We start from the raw sequence: 21448 nt of genomic DNA, 5'->3' as shown, positions 1-21448 counted from the left end.
CTTGCTTATGATTTTTTCCAGGGTAAAAGACTTCATATAGCAGAAGATGGGAACCGGAGGCCTACCAGCGGGCCCACGAGGCAGGGGGCGCGCCCAGGGGGTAGGGCGCACCCCCACCCTCGTGGCCAGGGTGTGGGCCCCCTCTGGTACTTTCTTCGCTCAGTATTTTTTATTAATTCCAAAAATGACTTTCGTGAAGTTTCAGGACTTTTGGAGTTGTGTAGAATAGGTCTCTAATATTTGCTCCTTTTCCAGCCCAGAATTCCAGCTGCCGGCATTCTCCCTCTTCATGTAAAACTTGTAAAATAGGAGAGAATAGGCATAAGTATTGTGACATAATGTGTAATAACAGCCCATAATGCAATAAATATCGATATAAAAGCATGATGCAAAATGGACGTATCAACTCCCCCAAGCTTAGACCTCGCTTGTCCTCAAGCGGAAGCCGATAACGATAAATATGTCCACATGTATAGAGATAGAGGTGTCGATAAAATAAAATACGGACATGAGAGCATCATGATCATTCTTATAACAGCAACATATATGGATACTGTGATATGATTTCTTATGCTCAAGTAATAATCTATTCACAATGTCAAGTATGAATCAGAAACTTCATTGAGAACTAACAAACAATGATCTCGGTCATTGAAGCAATTGCAATTTATCATAACATCGGAAAGAGTCAATATAAGAGCTTTTCAGGAAGTCCAAATACTCAACTATCATTTAGTCTTTCACAATTGCTAACACTCACGTAATACTTGTGGTTATGGAGTTTTAATCGGACACAGAGAAAGATAGGGGCTTATAGTGTTGCCTCCCAACCTTTTACAAAAGGGTAATGTCAACAATAATAATTCATGCTAACTTACATCCAACTGGATATATATATCAGGATCTTTCCAACACAATGTGCTTGCCAAAGGATAAAATGTAAAAAGGAAAGGTGAAGATCACCATGACTCTTGTATAAGGTATAAGACAAGAATAAAAGATAGGCCCTTCGCAGAGGGAAGAAGAGGTTGTCATGTGCTTTTATGGTTGGATGCATGAAATCTTAATGCAAAAGAACGTCACTTTGTATTGCCACTTGTGATATGGACCTTTATTATGCAGTCCGTCGCTTTTATTGCCTCCATATCACAAGATCTTATAAAGTTTATTTTCTTCACACTAATAGATCATACATATTTAGAGAGCAATCTTTATTGCATGCAACATGACAACTTACTTGAAGGATCTTACTCAATCCATTGGTAGGTATGGTGGACTCTCATGGCAAAACTTGGTTTAAAGATATTTGGAAGCAGAAGTAGTATCTCTACTTGGTGCAAAGAGTTTGGCTAGCATGAGGGAGAAAGGCAAGCTCAACATGTTGGATGATCCATGACAATATACTTTATTTCAGATATAAGAAAACATAACCCATTACGTTGTCTTCCTTGTCCAACATCAACTCTTTAGCATGTCATATTTTAATGAGTGCTCACAATCATAAAAGATGTCCAAGATAGTATATTTATATGTGAAAACCTCTCTTTCTTTATTACTTCCTATTAATTGCAACGATGACCAAAACTACGTTTGTCAACTCTCAATAACTTTTAATCATCATACTCTTTGTATGTGAAGTCATTGCTCTCCATAAGATCAATATGATCTCTTTATTTCTTTTTATTCTTTCTTTTTCTTTTTATTCCCTCAAGATCAAAGCAAAGTAATCAAGCACTTGACTCAACACTAATCTTTATTATATATAGCTCACGGACTCGATTACATAGAAGGATCATAAAGCAAAACTCAAAACTAGATCATACTAAACTTTATTCTACTATATCAAGATATTACCAAAAGGATCGAACTAAGAAAAACGGTAAAGATAGGAGTGATGGTGATACGATACCAGGGCACCTCCCCCAAGCTTGGCAGTTGCGAAGGGGAGTGCCCATACCCATGTGATTATGTCTCTTTTGCTGGTGAAGAAGATGGTGGTGATGATGGATAGTCGCACATCGAGCGTAGGAGATCCTCCAATTTGCGGATAATGCCCTTGAGTGCGGTGATATGCTCCTTCAACAAAATATTTTCACGTGTGAGATACTTGTTTTGTATACGAGCTAACTCAATCATCTTGAAAGCTTCAATCTCAGTTGGGGTAAGAAGATTGTGATGAGGTTGAAGGATGTCTTCTTCTTCTGCTGCCGGAACTTGATCCTCCATGGCCTTCTTGATCCTATCATCCTTGTTGATCTCCACGGGTTCTTCTATCTTCAGCTCTATCTTCATTAGCCAAGCATCGTTGCCCTCATTGTTGGAGGAAGGGGACGACAAGATGCCTAGACTTGACAACTCTGGTACAAAACAGCTCAAAACAAGAACAGAGGATATTTGCGTGATACGATTGTCAAGACCTTCGGGAGATTATATAATGAATTTTTACCGACCAAAAGAAGTATCGTGCAAGAAAACGGAGTCTGGAGAGCGCACGAGGTGCCCACGAGGCAGGGGGGCGCGCCCAGGGGGTAGGGCGCGCCCTCCACCCTCGTGGACGCCTCGTGTCCTTCCCGGACTGCTGCTTATTTTCCTATTTTCTTAAATATTCCAAAACGGAGAAAAATTACCATTAGAATTGTTTTGGAGTCGGTTTACTTACCGTACCACATACCTATTCCTTTTCGGAGTCTGAAACGTTCTGGAAAGTGTCCCTTATGTATTCCTCCGGGGTTACGGTTTCAGTAACATTAGTTTAAGAATTTATAGGATTGCCTAAGATATAATGTTTGATTCTTTGATCGTTCACCACCTTTGGATTTGTGCCTTCGAAGTTGTTGATTTTTATGGCACCGGAATGATAGACCTCCTCGATAACGTAAGGACCTTCCCATTTAGAGAGAAGTTTTCCTGCAAAAAATCTTAAACGACAGTTGAATAGCAACACATAATCATCTACATTAAACTCACGCTTTTGTATCCTTTTATCATGCCATCTTTTAACTTTTTCCTTAAACAGTATAGCATTCTCATAGGCTTGAGTTCTCCATTCATCAAGTGAGCTGATGTCAAATAGCCTCTTCTCACCGGCAAGTTTGAAATCATAATTGAGCTCTTTAATAGCCCAATATGCCTTATGTTCTAGTGCGAGAGGTAAGTGACATGCTTTTCCATAAACCATTTTATACGGAGACATACCCATAGGATTTTTATATGCAGTTCTATAGGCCCATAATGCATCATCAAGTTTCTTGGACCAATTCTTTCTAGATCTATTAATAGTCTTTTGCAAAATTAATTTGAGCTCTCTATTGCTCAATTCTACTTGACCACTAGACTGCGGGTGATACGGAGATGCAATTCTATGATTAATGTCATACTTAGCAAGAATTTTACGAAAAGCACCATGAATAAAATGGGAACCACCATCAGTCACTAAATATCTAGGGACTCCAAACCTCGGAAAAATAACTTCTTCAAGCATCTTAATAGAGGTGTTATGATCAGCACTACTAGTTGGAATAGCTTCTACCCACTTAGTAATGTAATCAACAGCAACTAAAATATGTGTATAGCCATTAGAGAAAGGAAACGGTCCCATATAATCAAAGCCCCAAACATCAAATGGTTCAATAACAAGCGAATAGTTCATAGGCATTTCTTGACGTTTACTAATATTACCAATTCTTTGGCATTCATCACAAGACAAGACAAACTTACGGGCATCTTTGAAGAGAGTAGGCCAATAAAAACCGGATTGCAATACCTTATGTGCAGTCCTATCTCCAGCGTGGTGTCCTCCATAAGCTTCGGAGTGACACTTGCGTAGGATCTGTTCCTGTTCATGCTCGGGTATACAACGTCTAATAACACCATCTACTCCTTCTTTATAAAGGTGTGGGTTATCCCAGAAGTAATGTCTTAAATCATAGAAAAACTTTTTCTTTTGCTGGTATGTGAAACTAGGTGGTATAAATTTAGCAACAATGTAATTAGCATAATCAGCATACAATAGAGCCGTACAAGAAGCATTTATGACAGCTAATTGTTCATCAGGAAAGCAATCATCAATAGGTAGTGGGTCATCAAGAACATTCTCTAACCTAGACAAGTTGTCTGCAATGGGGTTCTCAGCTCCCTTTCTATCAATAATATGCAAATCAAATTCTTGTAGCAAGAGAACCCATCTAATAAGTCTAGGTTTAGCATCTTTCTTTTCCATAAGATATTTAATAGCAGCATGATCAGTGTGAACAGTTACTTTTGAATCAACAATATAAGGTCTGAACTTATCACAAGCAAATACAACCGCTAAAAATTCTTTTTCAGTAGTAGCATAATTTCTCTGGGCACTGTCTAGAGTTTTACTAGCATATTGGATAACATTTAATTTCTTATCAACTCTTTGTCCTAGAACAACACCTACAGCATAATCACTAGCATCACACATGATTTCAAAGGGTAAATTCCAATCAGGTGGCTGAACAATAGGTGCAGAAATCAATGTTTTCTTAAGTATTTCAAATTTTTCCACACAATCATCATCAAAGACAAAAGGAATATCTTTTTGTAAGAGATTAGTCAGAGGCCTGGAGATTTTAGAGAAGTCCTTAATGAACCTCCTATAAAAACCAGCATGACCAAGGAAACTTCTTATACCTTTAATGTCCTTGGGGCACGGCATCTTTTCAATAGCATCAACTTTAGCTTTGTCAACTTCAATACCTCTTTTCAGAAATTTTATGCCCAAAAACAATACCTTCATTAACCATAATGTGACACTTCTCCCAATTCAAGACAAGGTTAGTTTCTTCACATCTCTGCAAAACTCGATCAAGGTTGCTCAAGCAATCATCAAAAGAAGTTCCATAAACGGAGAAATCATCCATGAAAACCTCAACAATCTTTTCACAAAAATCAGAGAATATAGCCATGATGCATCTTTCAAAGGTAGCAGGTGCATTACATAAACCAAAAGGCATACGTCTATAAGCAATGGTACCGAAAGGGCAAGTAAAAGTGGTCTTTTCTTGATCCTCTTTTGACACAGGTATTTGAGAGAAACCGGAATAACCATCTAGGAAGCAAAAATGTGTATGTTTGGATAATCTTTCTAGCATTTGGTAAATAAAAGGTAAAGGGTAATGATCCTTTTTAGTAGCTTTATTTAATTTGCGGAAATCAATTACCATTCTGTAACCAATAACAATTCTTTGTGGGAACAATTCATCTTTATTACTAGGAACAATAGTAATACCTCCCTTCTTAGGGACACAATGGACAGGACTTACCCAGTGACTATCAGCAACGGGATATATTATACCTGCCTCTAGAAGCTTTAGTATTTCTTTTCTTACCACTTCTTTCATCTTAGGATTTAACCGTCGTTGGTGATCAACAACCGGTTTAGCGTCTTTCTCCAATTTAATTTTGTGCTGGCATAGAGTGGGACTAATGCCCTTAAGATCATCAAGAGTATATCCAATAGCAGCACGGTGCTTCTTCAGAGTTTTCAATAATTTCTTTTCTTCATGCTCTGAAAGGTTAGCAGTAATAATAACAGGATATATCTTTTTCTCATCCAGATAAGCATATTTAAGAGTATCAGGTAATGGTTTGAGCTCAAACACGGGATCTCCCTTGGGTGGAGGAGGATCCCCTAGGATTTCAACAGGCAAATTGTGTTTCAAAATAGGTCCCTGTTTAAAGAATATTCCATCTATTTCTCTTCTTTCATTCATAAACATATCATTTTCATGGTCTAGCAAATATTGTTCTAAAGGATCACTAGGAGGCACGACAATAGAAGCAAGACCAATAATTTCATCTTTACTAGGCAATTCCTCATCACGGGGTTGTCTACGAAATTTAGCAAATTTGAACTCATGAGACATATCACCCAAACCAATAGTAACAACATCCTTTTCGCAGTCTATCCTAGCATTAATAGTATTCAAGAAGGGTCTACCAAATATAATGGGACAAAAGTCATCTTGTGGGGAACCAAGAACAAGAAAATCAGCAGGATATTTAACTTTCCCACACAAGACCTCAACATCTCTAACAATCCCGACTGGTGAAATAGTATCTCTATTGGCAAGCTTAATCGTAACATCAATTTCTTCTATCTCAGCAGGTGCAATATCATGCATAATTTCTTTGTATAAGGAATGAGGAATTGCACTAGCACCCATATCACACAAGCCATGATAACAATGATCTCCTATTTTAACAGAAATAACAGGCATGCCTACCACAGGTCTATGTTTATTTTTAGCATCAGGCCTAGCAATCCTAGCAGCTTCATTGCAGAAGTAAATAACATGCCCATCAATATTATCAACCAAGAGATCTTTAACCATAGCAATACTAGGTTCAACTTTAATTTGCTCAGGGGGTTTGGGTGTCTTAAGATTACTTTTGTTGACCACAGTTGAAGCTTTAGCATGATCCTTTATTCTAACAGGGAAAGGTGGTTTCTCAATATAAGCAGTAGGAACAACAAGATCATCATAAGTGATAGTCTTTTCTTCAACTTTAATAGGTGCAACTACTTTTACTTCAATGGGAGGATTATATTTAAACCACTTCTCCTTTGTGAGATCAATATGAGTAGCAAAGGATTCACAGAAAGAAGCTACTATCTCAGAGTCAAGTCCATATTTAGTGCTAAATTCACGAAAAACATCAGTATCCATAAAAGATTTAATACAATCAAACTTAGGTGTTATACCTGACTCCTTACATTCGTGGAGATCCCAATCTTCAGAGTTGCGTTTAATTCTCTCCAACAAATCCCATTTGAATTCAATAGTCTTCATCATAAAAGAGCCAGTACAAGAAGTATCGAGCATGGAGCGATTATTGAGAGAAAGTCGAGCATAAATTTTTTGAATAATCATTTCTCTTGAGAGCTCATGATTGGGGCATGAATATAACATTGACTTAAGCCTCCCCCAAGCTTGAGCGATGCTTTCTCTTCGCGAGGCCAAAAATTATATATATAATTACGATCATGATGAACAAGATGCATAGGATAAAACTTCTGATTAAATTCCAATTTCAATCGGTTGTAGTTCCATGATCCCATATCGTCACATATCCTAAACCATGTCAATGCCTCTCCCTTCAAAGATAAAGGGAAGACCTTCTTCTTGATAACATCCTCGGGCATACCTGCAAGTTTAAATATTCCACAAACTTCATCCACATAGATTAGGTGTAAATCGGGATGCAATGTTCCATCACCTGTGAAAGGATTAGCTAGCAGTTTCTCTATCATACCCGAAGGAATTTCAAAGTAAACATTTTCAGTAGGTTCCGTAGGTTGAGGAGCAACTCTTTGCTCTACTGGTCGTGGTGAAGATACCCCGAACAAGCCCCTCGGAGGATTACTTTCCATAGTAACAAGTGACAGTAAATTTCAGCACACTATATAAATTTTTCCTTACCAAATTCCACCTACCAAAGGTGCTTCACTCCCCGGCAACGGCGCCAAAAAAGAGTCTTGATGACCCACAAGTGTAGGGAATCTATCGTAGTCCTTTCGATAAGTAAGTGTGTCGAACCCAACGAGGAGCAGAAGGAAATGATAAGCAGTTTTCAGTAAGGTATTCTCTGCAAGCACTGAAATTATCGGTAACAGATAGTTTTCTGATAAGGTAATTTGTAAAGGGTAACAAGTAATGAAAGTAAATAAGGTGCAGCAAGATGGCCCAATCCTTTTTGTAGCAAAGGACAAGCCTGGACAAACTCTTATATAAAGGAAAACGCTCCTGAGGACACATGGGAATTATCGTCAAGCTAGTTTTCATCACGCTCATATGATTCGCGTTCGTTAATTTGATAATTTGGTATGTGGGTGGACCGGTGCTTGGGTGTTGTCCTTACTTGGACAAGCATCCCACTTATGATTAACACCTATTGCAAGCATCCGCAACTACAAAAGAAGTATTAAGGTAAACCTAACCACAACATGAGACATATGGATCCAAATCAGCCCCTTACGAAGCAACGCATAAACTAGGGTTTAAGCTTCTGTCACTCTAGCAACCCATCATCTACTTATTACTTCCCAATGCCTTCCTCTAGGCCCAAATAATGGTGAAGTGTCATGTAGTCGACGTTCACATAACACCACTAGAGGAAAGAAAACATACATCTCATCAAAATATCGAACGAAATACCAAATTCACATGACTACTTATAGCAAGACTTCTCCCATGTCCTCAGGAACAAACGTAACTACTCACGGATCATAATCATGTTCATAATCAGAGGGGTATTAATATGCTATAGAATCTGAACATATGATCTTCCACCGAATAAACCAACTAGCATCAACTACAAGGAGTAATCAACACTACTAGCAACCCACAGGTACCAATCTGAGGCTTTGGGACAAAGATCGGATACAAGAGATGAACTAGGGTTTGAGAGGAGAAGGTGCTAGTGAAGATGTTGATGGAGATTGCCCCCTCCCGATGAGAGGATCGTTGGTGATGACGATGGCGATGATTTCCCCCTCCCGGAGGGAAGTTTCCCTGGCAGAACAGCTCCGCCGGAGCCCTAGATTGGTTCCGCCAAGGTTCCGCCTCGTGGCAGTGAAGTTTCTTCCCGAAAGCTTGCTTATGATTTTTTTTCCAGGGTAAATGACTTCATATAGCAGAAGATCGGCACTGGAGGCCTGCCAGGGGGCCCACGAGGCAGGGGGTGCGCCCAGGGGGGTAGGGCGCCCCCCCACTCTCGTGGCCAGGGTGTGGGCCCCCTCTGGTACTTTCTTCGCTCACTATTTTTTATTAATTCCAAAAATGACTTCCGTGAAGTTTCAAGACTTTTGGAGTTGTGCAGAATAGGTCTCTAATATTTGCTCCTTTTCCAGCCCAGAATTCCAGCTGCCGGCATTCTCCCTCTTCATGTAAACCTTGTAAAATAAGAGAGAATAGGCATAAGTATTGTGACATAATGTGTAATAACAGCCTATAATGCAATAAATATCGATATAAAAGCATGATGCAAAATGGACGTATCAGCCACCCGTCAAGCTGAAGCCATGGAGAGCACCATCTAGAATATTCATTACGTGGGTGTAGTCCTTCTTCTCATAGTTTCTGGAAGGGTTGAAATACATGGCATGGGAGACTCGCACGTAAAGAACGATAAGGATGGCATGCCCGTTGCTGCGGGGAAAAACACCTCAAATTATTCTCCATATGAGCGAGAAGGAATGATTGAAATGTACGAAAGGGTTGTCCGGCACTGACTTACGATGATAAGGTAGGAGGGCCATTTCCTTTTCATTATTCCTTATCATGAAGTTTTCGATGTACTCCGTAGCCGTTTTACGCTCAAAGTCGCCGAGGCTCAGGAAGGACTCGTGCATGTAGTATGGATCCGCCACACAGATTTGCGAGATTTGTTCTCTCGTGATGACAGAGTTCATATGTAGCGCTAAAAGGTGGATTAATTATTGTCAAATCGAGCGGCCTTGTCAGAAACATCTCGAAGATATGCTCAAACGATAGGAACAACACCTCCATGGGCCATGTGTCAACGTAGCACTTCCCCTCACGTACACGAACCACGTATAGCGGCTATCCTGTATCCTTCGAGACTAGTAGGCTTTCCTCAGTCGACATCACATGGTCGTGCAATCTCTTGAGATCCCCTGATATGCCCTCCAGCTGTTTCGGTGGTAGGATCGGCTCGCCCACAACATGGAACATGGCCGCACGTTTGACAGTTACACGCTCTGCAAAATACGACATCTGGCTGCTATGTGCTCTGGCTTGTTTGTAGGCAGCAGAGCCTTTCTTCGGCGGTCTCTTCCTCTCCTTTTCTTGGGCTGACCTTCCAGACCCTTCCTTAACCCCTCCATCAGTGTTGTCGGGCTAACCACTGTACGACCCTCGGCTAGTTGAGCCTACGTTGAGGTGGCATCTCCAGGCGTGTCCTGTGAGGATTGCATGAAGAGAGAATTCTTGCAATCCCTAAGACGTTCCTGCCCGGGCACATCATCCATCTTGAAGAACACTGAGGACTAGGGTGAAGCATGGCAGCGACTCCATATCCACATGAGGAATTTGCTCATGGTCAAAGATCTTGTCCTTATCAAATAGTAGTGAAGAATAGAAGTTCATCTGACTTGGTGTCCAGAAACGCTTGCGACAAAGACGAGCAGAGTCATAAGGATTGTAGTCAGTAAAGAAAATGTGCTCATTGAAGAAATCTTCAACATTGAACTTCTGTTTCTTGGAGTGAGGGTTCTGTGGCTTGGGCTGAAGATTTGTAGTTGATGTCTTCACAGCCTCTTGAGGTATAGCCACTGGAGCCGTAGGTTGAGGAATTTCTGTAGCAGTGTCATCAGTAGCAGCCTGGGTCTCCATTTCATCAGCAACAATTATATCAGCACTACTGGCTGGAACTTCTTCAGGTATAGTGAGGAGAGATGCCTGATGTTCTTCAGAGCCCGTATGAATTTCTTCAGTTTGGACCGGGGACTGAGGAACTTGTTGCAGTGGGGTGTAAAGTGGTGAATTGGGGTGATGACTTTCCTAGTAGTCATCATTCAGGATTGGAGTGGTGCACCCAGTGTCCACGTCTTCATCATCCTCACCTATTTCTTCAACGCCGGCCTCTTCAGCAGTGAACTGAGGCATGGGCGAGGATACCAATGGGGTTCAAGGGATGTTATCCAATTCAATTTCTTCATCCAACTGCTCTGTCGAAGCAGTAGAAGGATCTTCTTCATCCGATTCATTGAGAATCACATATTCCTCACCAAAGGAACAATCTCCTTTGATGGCATGCTTGAAACAGGAACAACATCGATAGGATTTTCATAAGTGCTTGTCAAAGTCTTCATTTTCTTTGGAGCTGAAGACTCTGAGGAAGCAGATGCTTTCCTTTTCTTCACTACTGCTCGCTCTGCAGCCTTGGTTTTCTTCGCTTCTAATGCAAAAGGAAGGATATGACTTGTTGTTGGTGCAGGAGGAGCAGAGGAAATTGGTGCAGTTTCCTCAGGTGCAACTGATGCAGTTCCCTGGCATTGACAGTTTCTTCAGGCTCAGCAGGAGATGCTTCAACTGGCCTGGCTTGATCTTCAGACGCAACACTAGTGGTTGCCCTGGCAGTGTCTTCCGTGGCTGGAACAGCTTCATCAGCCCTGGTGCTCTCGTTTTCTTCAGCAACCTAATTTTCATCAGCAGTGCTGGCATGTTCTTCAGTAGGCTGGGCAGACGCTTCAGCCTATGGAATTTCATGTTGCGTTGGGGCTGCGACATTTGAGGTGAATCCTTTCGCCAGCCTGACGAACCTGACTTTGGCTCCTAGCCAATCTGCACGATATGCGTCAAATTCATCACTGAGTGCTTTGATCTCAGCTTGCATGGTTACAAGTTCACCAGTTGTCATTTTGACAACATTCTTCTTCAGAAAATGCTCCTTCTTGTACTGAGCTTTCTTCACACGTCTGGCTTTCTCATATTTCCATTTTTCTTCACCTATGAAGGCAGTCAACATGTGACGTTGGCCAGGTGTGAGATTGAAATTAGGAAAAGGTGTGTTGAGGTCCTTGTGCCAGAGATCAATGAAGTCTAGGATCATCTTGGGATCCAACAGAAGAGGCACATCTGTGCCTTTGGCTCTAGCGGCCCGTTACTATTTGTCTCTGATGATATCAGCAAGTTCATCATCATCAGCTTCGTCTTCACTAGACGGAACGTGGAAGACAACCTGCTTCTTGTGAGGACTTGGTCTAGTGCCTCGTCCAGCAGTGGCCTTAGTCTTCAGCAAAGTTGAGCCTGTTGAGGACTGCGGAGGAGCTGAAGAACTTGCAGGTGCTCCTGAAGCAATAGAGATGCCTGTGGTCCTTTGGTAAGAGGTGAGATGCACATGTGCTGAGGACTTTGCAGGAGCAGCTGAAGACTTTGCAGCTTGAGGAACTGGAGCTGCTTGAGGAATTTGCCGTGAGGGCACAGAAGAGCTTGGCCGTGAGGGCATTGCTGAGGAGCTTGGTGATTTGCAAGCTGGCTTCTTAGGCATAGCCTTCTTGGGCTTGCTAGCAGAGGCCTCAGCAGCGGAAGCAGCATAGTCTTTGTTGAATTTCCTCACTGCTTCCATAGCCATTTTGGCCAGTTTTGCTTGACGCTTGGCCCATTCATCAGGATAGTCCTCACCACGCTTGAGGCTAGTGGGATCAGCTTCTTGGCCAGGTGCCAGTGGAGGTCTTGGGCAAGGAGGGTGTAAAGCGAATTTCCTCATATACTTAGGAGTGACATATCTGTACTCCCTCCATTCCCGTGCCCATCTCCTCTCAATCCTCTGTATGCGCACCTTGCGCTGATTTTTGTTCTCCTTCCCATATTTAGCTTCATCAGGAGTGCAATATTCCTCATAGATGTCATCAGGGATCTCAAACACTATATTTACTTCTGGTCTTTTGCCTCCCTTCTGAGGTTTCTTGCCATCTGCCATTTTCTTCAGCTGAGGATTTTGAACAATTGACTTTTCTGAAGAGGTATGCAATTTGTCTTCGAGGAACGTTGCAAATGAGTTAAGTTGATGAGAACCTAGTGATTTAGCGGCGGACATGTGTACCTGTGAACAGAGTATAGGTGCGAAGAATTTGGAGAGGTCATATGCATTCTCAGAAGTTTTTGCAAAATGAACAAGTTTGAGGAATTTGACCAGAGGTGTCTTGAGGAATTTCACTAAGCGTTCTTTGACTAAGGTTCCAGAGTTGTATAGATTGAAAAATCCACACAATTGAGGAATCTTGAAGAAAAGCATTGCTTAGAGAAACAGATCAAGAACAGATGCTTGTGTGAGGTGTTTAAAGTGTAGAAATTGAAGAATAAACACCTTTTGAAGATTTTGTGGAAATCATCAAAATCAACAAGGGCAGTAAAAGTAAGTTTTAATTACCCTTGACGAAGAACACGGTGAACTGGGAGTTGTAGATTGGAAGTTCGTCAGTCCAGATCTTCCACGCCCTACCTTGGCCGAGGAAGACAGCTACGGCGGCGGCGGAGTGAAGATATCCGCGGCCGGTGCGAGTACAACGGCGATGAGGTCGACGCAGTGAAGCTCTTCCTCACCAGCGACGATGGAAGTAGTGGCGGCGCTAGGTCTTGAGAGCTCGAGCGAGGGAGTGAGGTCGAGCGGGGTAAATGCGGTCTGAGGAGGATGAGGGGTATCTATAGCCGAGGTGAAAAACCGCTCGTCCGAGGAAAATGGACGAACGTGCCCCTGACCCTTATCATCCTAGCGACATGTGTCATCCACGTACTGAGAGGTGGAGATCGTGTAAGATCGTGGGTGAATAGAGTAATCTTATCGTGGGATGCGGAACGGTTTCAGTGGCAAAAGCTGAATTAAGATAAGAAAATTTTAAAGTTTTGTTCGCAAATTCTTCAGCTGACAAGGACACAGTGAAGATTTTAAACGGGTTTCAAATAGAAAGCACGTGAAGAATTTGTGAACAAACTGGGTTGAGTTTAGCATAGAGGGGGAAGGGTCTGATCACATATACTTAGCAGAAGAGTCAACTTGAAGAATTAGCAACAAGTGAATGTTGTAGAGGATAGAAAACTCAAATATAAATATAGTCAATGAAGAACACAATCAGAAAGAGTGAAGACTTTCAAAGTTGAAGAATTTGAACAACTAAGGAATTTCAAAAATGAAGAAAAACTCAAATTGAAGATTTTCAACTTTTGTTGGTGGCGTGACCCACCGTATATGAATGATGATTTCAGACGCCACGTACAATTGTCGTAGGGCTCTGAGAATCAAATTCTTAGTTAATTTCTTCACACTTAGAGGGTTAGTCTTCATTGATTGAAGAAAAACGTTACTTCGTGTGTTGCACATCTAAGTCATCAATTTGCATAAGTGTGAGGATGTGTGTCCTTTTCAAAGAACATTCGAAGATTCTAATATATTTAGCTCACACCGCAACTTGCTAAATCTGTTCTCATCCAAGGGCTTTGTGAAGATATCGGATAGCTGTTCTTCAGTCTTCACGTGCTCAATAGAGATGTCACCCTTCAACACATGATCACGAAGAAAATGATGACGAATCTGGACTAGGTTATGAGCAATCTTGATGGCACTCTCATTGTCACAGAAGAGTGGAACATTATTCACATTGATGTCGTAGTCCTTGAGGGTTTGCTTCATCCATAGCAATTGAGCACAGCACGAACCAACAACAATGTACTCAGCTTCAGCAGTAGAGAGTGATACGCAGTTCTACTTCTTCGAGGACCAACAGACCAAGGATCGTCCAAGGAAATGGCATGTGCCTGATGTTGACTTGCGGTCCACACGATCCCCAGCATAGTCAGAGTCAGAATATCCAATGAGATCAAAATTTGAGCCCTTGGGATACCATAATCCAAGTGTTGGAGTGTGAGCTAGATATCGAAGAATATGCTTCATAGCCTTATGGTGTGATTCCTTCGGTGTAGCTTGAAAACGGGCACACATGCAAACACTAAGCATAATATCTGGCCTAGATGCACATAGATACAATAAAGATCCAATCATGGAGCGGTATACCTTTTGATCAAAGTCAATAACATTTTCGTCAACGCATAGATGGCCATTTGTGGGCATAGGGATTTTGACGCCTTTGCAATCTTGCATGCCGAATTTCCTCAACACATCCTTGAGGTATTTCTCTTGAGATATAAAGATGTCGTTGCGTTGTTGACGAATTTGAAGACCTAAGAAGTTCCAGTTCTCCCATCATAGACATTTGATATTCCTCACTCATCATATAGGCAAATTCGTCACTATAACGTTGGTCAGTACAGCCAAAGATAATATCATCAACATATATTTGGCACACGAATAATTCATCATCATAGGTTTTGGTAAAAGAGTTGGGTCAAGTGAACCGGGTTTGAAGCCTTTCTTCATGAGGAATTCCTTCAAAGTATCATACCACGCCCGAGGGGCCTGCTTGAGGCCATAGAGGGCCTTATTGAGTCTGAAGACTTTGTCAGGATGCTTTGGATCTTCAAAACCTGGGGGTTGAGCAACATATACTTCTTCCTCAAGCTTACCATTGAGGAATGCACTTTTCACATCCATTTGACATAAGATGATATTATGATGGTTAGCATAAGAAAGCAATATGCGAATAGCCTCAAGTCTAGCAACGGGTGCAAATGTTTCATCGAAATCAATTCCTTCAACCTGTGTGCAACCTTGAGTTACAAGCCGTGCCTTATTCCTCACCACAAGGCCATTTTCATCTTGCTTGTTGCGGTACATCCATTTGGTGCCGATGATATTGTGCTTGCGTGGGTCTGGTCGCTTGACAAGTTCCTAGACATTGTTGAGCTCGAATTGATGCAATTCCTCTTGCATAGCTTGAATCCTCTCAGGCTCCAGAAATGTCTCATCTACTTTGGTGGGCTCTATGATAGAGACAAAAGAAAAGTGACCACAAAAGTTAGACAAATGTGAAGCTTTTGAGCATGTGAGAGGACCTGGTGCATTGATGTCATCGATGATTTTCTCGATCTGCACTTCATTTGCAACGCGAGGATGTGCACGTTGACGACGTTGAGTGGGCTCAGCATTTTCTTCAAAGCCATTTTCCTCAGGTGCAGCAGCATGATGTTCTTCACGATTTGGAATAACTTCTTGAGCAGATTCTTCGGTAGGAATGACATCCTCAGTGGCCTTGAACTTGATAGATTCCTCGGGAGGTATTTCATCTAGCACAGGAGGTAGGTGCTCTCTTTGCGAGCCATTAGTTTCATCGAACCGCACATCTACAGTTTCAACAACCTTGTGGTGCACAGTGTTGAAGATTCTGTAGGTGTGTGAGTCCTTTCCGTAACCAATCATAAAACCTTCATGTGCTTTCGGTGCAAATTTAGAATTGTGATGATGATCTCTAATTCAACATTTAGCACCGAAGACTTTGAAATAACTCACATTGGGTTTCTTGTCAGTGAGAAGTTCATAGAAGGTCTTTTTGAAGAATTTGTGGAGATATACCCTGTTGATGATGTGGCACACAGTATAAATTGCCTTAGGCCAGAAGTGACGAGACGTCTTGTATTCATCAAGCATAGTGCGAGCCATCTCAACAAGAGTCATGTTCTTGCGCTCCACGACGCCATTCTGCTGAGGAGTATAAGGAGCAGATAACTGGTGAGTAATACCAAGTTCATCAAGATAGCCATCAAGACCAGTATTCTTGAACTCGGTTCCATTGTCTCACTTCTGATGTGCTTGATCTTCACACCAAATTTGGTTGAAGCCCTCGAGGAAAATCGTTTGAAGACTTCCTGCACTTCATATTTGTAAGTGACGATATGCACCCATGTGTAACAAGAATAGTCATCAACAATAACAAAGCCATATAAAGATGCATCATTGGTGAATGTGGCATAATGAGTAGGGCCAAAGAGATCCATGTGAAGTAATTCAAATGGATGAGCGGTAGTCATGATAGTCTTTGAGGGATGCTTGGACTTGGTCATATTTCTAGCTTCACATGCTCCACACAGGTGATCCTTGAGGGATTTGACACCCTCGATGCCAATGACGTGCTTCTTCTTCGCTAGTGTATGTAATCTCCTCATGCCAGCATGACCTAGTCATCGATGCCATAGCCAGCATTCTGAAGCTTTTGCAAGTAGACATGTGGCAGGTTGTGGTCCTGTAGAGAAATCAACAATATACAAATCTCCTCTCCTAAAACCTTCGAAGACTTTGGAATGGTCAGCTTCCATGATCATAACAAAACGATACTTGCCAAAGACAATAACCATATCAAGATCACAAAGCATTGAGACAGACATGAGGTTGCATCCTAAGGACTTGACAAGCATGACTTTATCCACGATCCTTTGAGATCGCTACCCTACCTAGATCCAATACCTTGCCTTTTCCTTTGTTAGCGTAGGTGATATGCTTCAGATGCGATGGAGATAAGGGAGTATTCATAAATAAGTTCCTATCACCAGTCATGTGATTTGTACATCCACTATCGAGGACCCACTCTGTAGCTTTGGGTTGCTCATCCTGCAGATGAATTAGTGCAGCTTACAAACTCATATACTTCATCAGTGAAGAATATGACATCAAATTCATCAGATCAATTTCGTCAAGCAATACAACAGATATAGCAGTATGAGGACGTGAGAAATGAATATTCATTTTTTCATAGCTTGCGTCCTTTCAAGCATATTCAGGTCTCCAGCAAATTCTTCAGACGATTAAGTTCGTGTGGAGACCTGACCCTGCATAAGATATTAGTTTTTTTCTTCACCACCCACATCTGGAGGGGTGGCAAAGAGTTCATCATTCTGCGAGCTCCATAAGAAAAAGGTGGCATAGAAGCTAGTCCACTTTGTTTCACAGAAGAGGGGTTGGGGTAAGCATATGAATAAGCAGAGAAATTCTTCAAGGACTTATGAACATAATGATTTGAATAATAATGCACGTATTCATAGCCCTTAGGCCTTCCCTGCAAAACAGAAGGGTTAGTACAATGATGTTCATATGAAGATTTTGATCCATATGAGAAATTTGGTCTATATGAGGATTTTGATCCATACGAGGAATTTGTTCCATATGAAGAATTTGATCTGGGGTTCCTTTTCTTCATAGGTGGTGTCATGATGACATTCACCTGAAGACTTTCAAGGCATCTTTTGAGAACCCAGATTTTCTTCATAGGGGGACCGTTCCTTCAGTTAGTACCAACATATCTAGCAAATACTTCACCATTCTAATTTTTAAACAGTTTATAGTTGGAGTCAAATGACTCATCAGAAGAATATGAAGATTCACATGAAAAGCCAGATAAAGTGGATGGATCTACGGGAGGTCCCTTTGCAGCAACCCATGAGGTTTTGGGATACTGCTCAGGTTTCCAGTAGGTCCCATCAGCATTGAGTTTCCTCTCAAAGGAAATACCCTCTTTCCTAGGGTTCCTGTTGAGGATCTGCTTTTTAAGCACATCACAAAGAGCCTGATGCCCTTTGAGGCTTTTGTACATGCCTATCACATACAATTCCTTCAGCCCTGCATTGTTAGTGATACTAGTAGCATCCTTAGATGAGGAATTTGTGATAGCAGAGACAGTTGAAGATTTTTGCAGCAATAGAAGCATTTGAACTTTCAGGTGAAGAATTAGCAGATTATTCAAACATGGTGGAATGAATTCAACCTGACCGGAACTGATTTGTTGAGCAAGTAATGAATTGCGATTCTTCTGAAGATCTTCATAACTCACCCTTAGCTTCTCAAGATCTTGCTTTCTTTGAAGAAATTCATAAGAAAGCTTCTCATGATCAGATAAGAGAGTGTTATGATGACTTTGAAGGTTATCAAACTTGGACTGAAGTCTCTGAAGATTTTCAGTCAGAGTTTGAGTTCGATCCATTTCTTCACCCAACAGGTCATCGCTTTTGTCTAGCATATTTTGAACCTTTACAAAAGCCTTTTGTTGCTTTACAGCAATCTTATCAAGTTTAGAATAGCTAGGTTTGAGGTTTACATCAGATTCATCCTCACTTGATTCAGAGGAGGTGTATTTGAGTACCTTGGTACCTTTTGCCATGAAGCAATAGGTGGGAGCGTAGTCATCATCGTAGTCGTCAGCAGTGTTGGGGAGGTCATTTTCCTCAGAGTAGAAGATGGACTTGCTGACGAAACCAGTAGCGAGGGCTAGGCTCGCCACACCAGATTCTGACTCCTCAGATGCCTCCTCTTCCTCATTTTCGTCAGATTCAGCTTCAGAGTCCATTTTCTTGCCAATGAATACCCGAGCCTTTTTAGAGCTGCTCTTCTTGTGAGATGAAGACTTCGAGAATTTTGATGATGAGGACTTTGAAGATTTCTTCTTCTTCTTTGAGTCATCGGAACTGTAATCCTTGTATTTCTTCTTCTTTGATTCCTTCTCCCATAGAGGACAATTTTGAATGTAGTGACCAGGTTTCTTGCATTTATGGCAAGTTCTCTTCTTGTAGTCACGGGATGAGGAATCTGATCTCATGTCATCACTTCTTGAGGATTTACCAAAGCGACCACGCCTTGAGAACTTCTGGAATTTCCTCACGAGCATTGCTAGCTCCTTCAGGATCACCAAGGCTGCTACCAGAATCCCCACCTTCAGATTCAGAAACTGCCTTGGGCTTCAGAGCGCGTGATCTGCCATAGCTTGGTGCATAGAGATCTCTCTTCTCAGCAAGCTGGAACTCATGAGTATTTAGCCTCTCGAGGATATCAGCGGGAACAAGTGCTTTGTAGTCTCCACGTTCTTGTATCATCAGCGCAAGAGTGTCAAATGAGGAGTCAGGCGATCTCAGCAATTTCTTCACCACCTCATGGTCGGTGATGTCAGTGGCGCCAAGTGCTTGAAGCTCATTTGAGATGTCAGTGAGGCGATCGAAGGTTAGCTGAACATTTTCATTGTCGAGTCTTTTGAAGCGGTTGAAGAGATTGCGAAGAACGTCAACTCAAGAGTCACGCTGTGTTGAGACTCCTTCATTGACCTTGGACAACCCTATCCCAGATAAGCTTAGTTGTCTCCAAAGCACTCACTCTGCCATACTGCCCTTTGCTCAGATGGCCACATATGATGTTCTTCGCTTGTGAGTCGAGTTGCTTGAATCTCTTCACATCAGCAGCATTCAAGGAAGGGGTGACGGAGGGAACGCCATTTTCCACAACATACCAGAGATCGTTGTCAATCGCCTCAAGATGCATTCGCATCTTATTCTTCCAGTAGGGGTAGTCCGTCTCATCGAAGGTAGGACACCTAGCAGAGACCTTGATCATACCTGCAGTCGACATAACTAAAACTCCAGGCGGTTAAACCAAAATCACACAGAACAAGGGAGTACCTTGCTCTGATACCAATTGAAAGTGCGTTATATCGACTAGAGGGGGGTGAATAAGCGATTTTACAAATTTGTCAATAAGGAACACTACACCACAACACGGATGAAATGGCATGTAATCTGCCGAGAGAATGCACTTAAGACGGCAGATATACTGCTGGGAGGGAGTTTCTCCCGGCAGATAGAACTGCCACAAGAACGGGTGTCGGAGATTACTTGTCCCGGCAGATAAACTATTCCTGGCAGTTTGTCTGCCCTGTCTGTTTTATTTGCCGGCGGTTCTATTTCTCCCGGCAGATTGTTCATGGCATGGGAACTGCAGTCCCCAGCAATAAAACTGCCGGCAGAACCTTGTTAACCCGGCAGTTAACATGCCATCACATTGATTTCACTAACTAAATTTTCTACACAGCTTATCTCTAATTTAGTATACATTCAGTATGTCCGGACAATCATGCCAGATTTCACAGCTCATACATACTTCTCAATCAAAGTTGCATATAAGAAACATCCAAAACCTTAAGCTTCATTTGATAAGCGACCAAATACATGTTTCTTATACATTGAGGATGTTGTGCCACGAAAGGAAAAAAATACATGTTTCTAGATGTGCTACACAGCCAAAATGAGCATGCATCAGCTTATGTGCTAAAATAAGCACCAAAATGAGCAGAAAAATTAAGTATGGACGCCTTGCAGATCTTGCCAAACCTCCAACACCTTCAAGATCTTGTCAAACCTTCAGGAGATGTGTTCAAGACCTTGTTTATAATGCTGAGCTGAAAAAAGTGAAGTTTGAGGTTAGTCCAAAGTGCATCTGCATGCTAAATAATTTCTTGCTAAATATAAATATGCAACTAATAAAGGCACGATCTAGTGCTTCTATCTATCAGCAAAAGAACAAGAACAACTCTTACGAGAAGAGGAGGGGCAGCTCGGCAGCAGCACCACCACCATCAGCGAAGCGTGTAGAGGAAGGTCACCAAAGCAGAGGACAGGAAAAGGAGTAGCATCAGCTGCAACATAGCATCAGTCTCTCCACTCACCATTTTAATTGTTTTTTCTTATTCATGCTTGAAGAAAATGAAGTCTTGGACCAATTTAGGAATAGCTAGCTGCACATAGAACATCCCCAAACACATGATATAACCAAATTTTCTTCTACTTCCCTAAGTGTGTAACATGCGAAGAACTCAGAACTAAAATTCAGATATGTTTCAAGAAACCCATGTCCATGATAGTTTGATTTAGGTCATTCACTTGTCGTCCATCAAACTAAATCAGAACTTCAACATTATTTCACATATGTGCAAGAGCTAAACAGTAATAGAGCATGAAAAAAAATGTACCACACTATGTACATCTATGACAGCAGATCCAACATTGCTCCTGTCAAAATTCTGAAGTCCTAAAATGATCTGTAGGTGGGAAGGCAATAATCACTATCAGAGTTCATCAAAAAGAAGAGTACACTGAAGCAATGAAATTTATTAATAAAAAATTAACTATAATTATTACCGACTAATAACATGTTCTTGAACATGTTTCAAATGGCCAACCTAGAGTACATACACCTA

Source organism: Triticum aestivum, chromosome 3D (genome assembly GCF_018294505.1).
Source record: "Triticum aestivum cultivar Chinese Spring chromosome 3D, IWGSC CS RefSeq v2.1, whole genome shotgun sequence".
NCBI classification, from domain to species: domain Eukaryota; kingdom Viridiplantae; phylum Streptophyta; class Magnoliopsida; order Poales; family Poaceae; genus Triticum; species Triticum aestivum.
The sequence above is the reverse complement of the archived record's forward strand: the minus strand, read 5'-3'. Positions refer to the sequence as shown.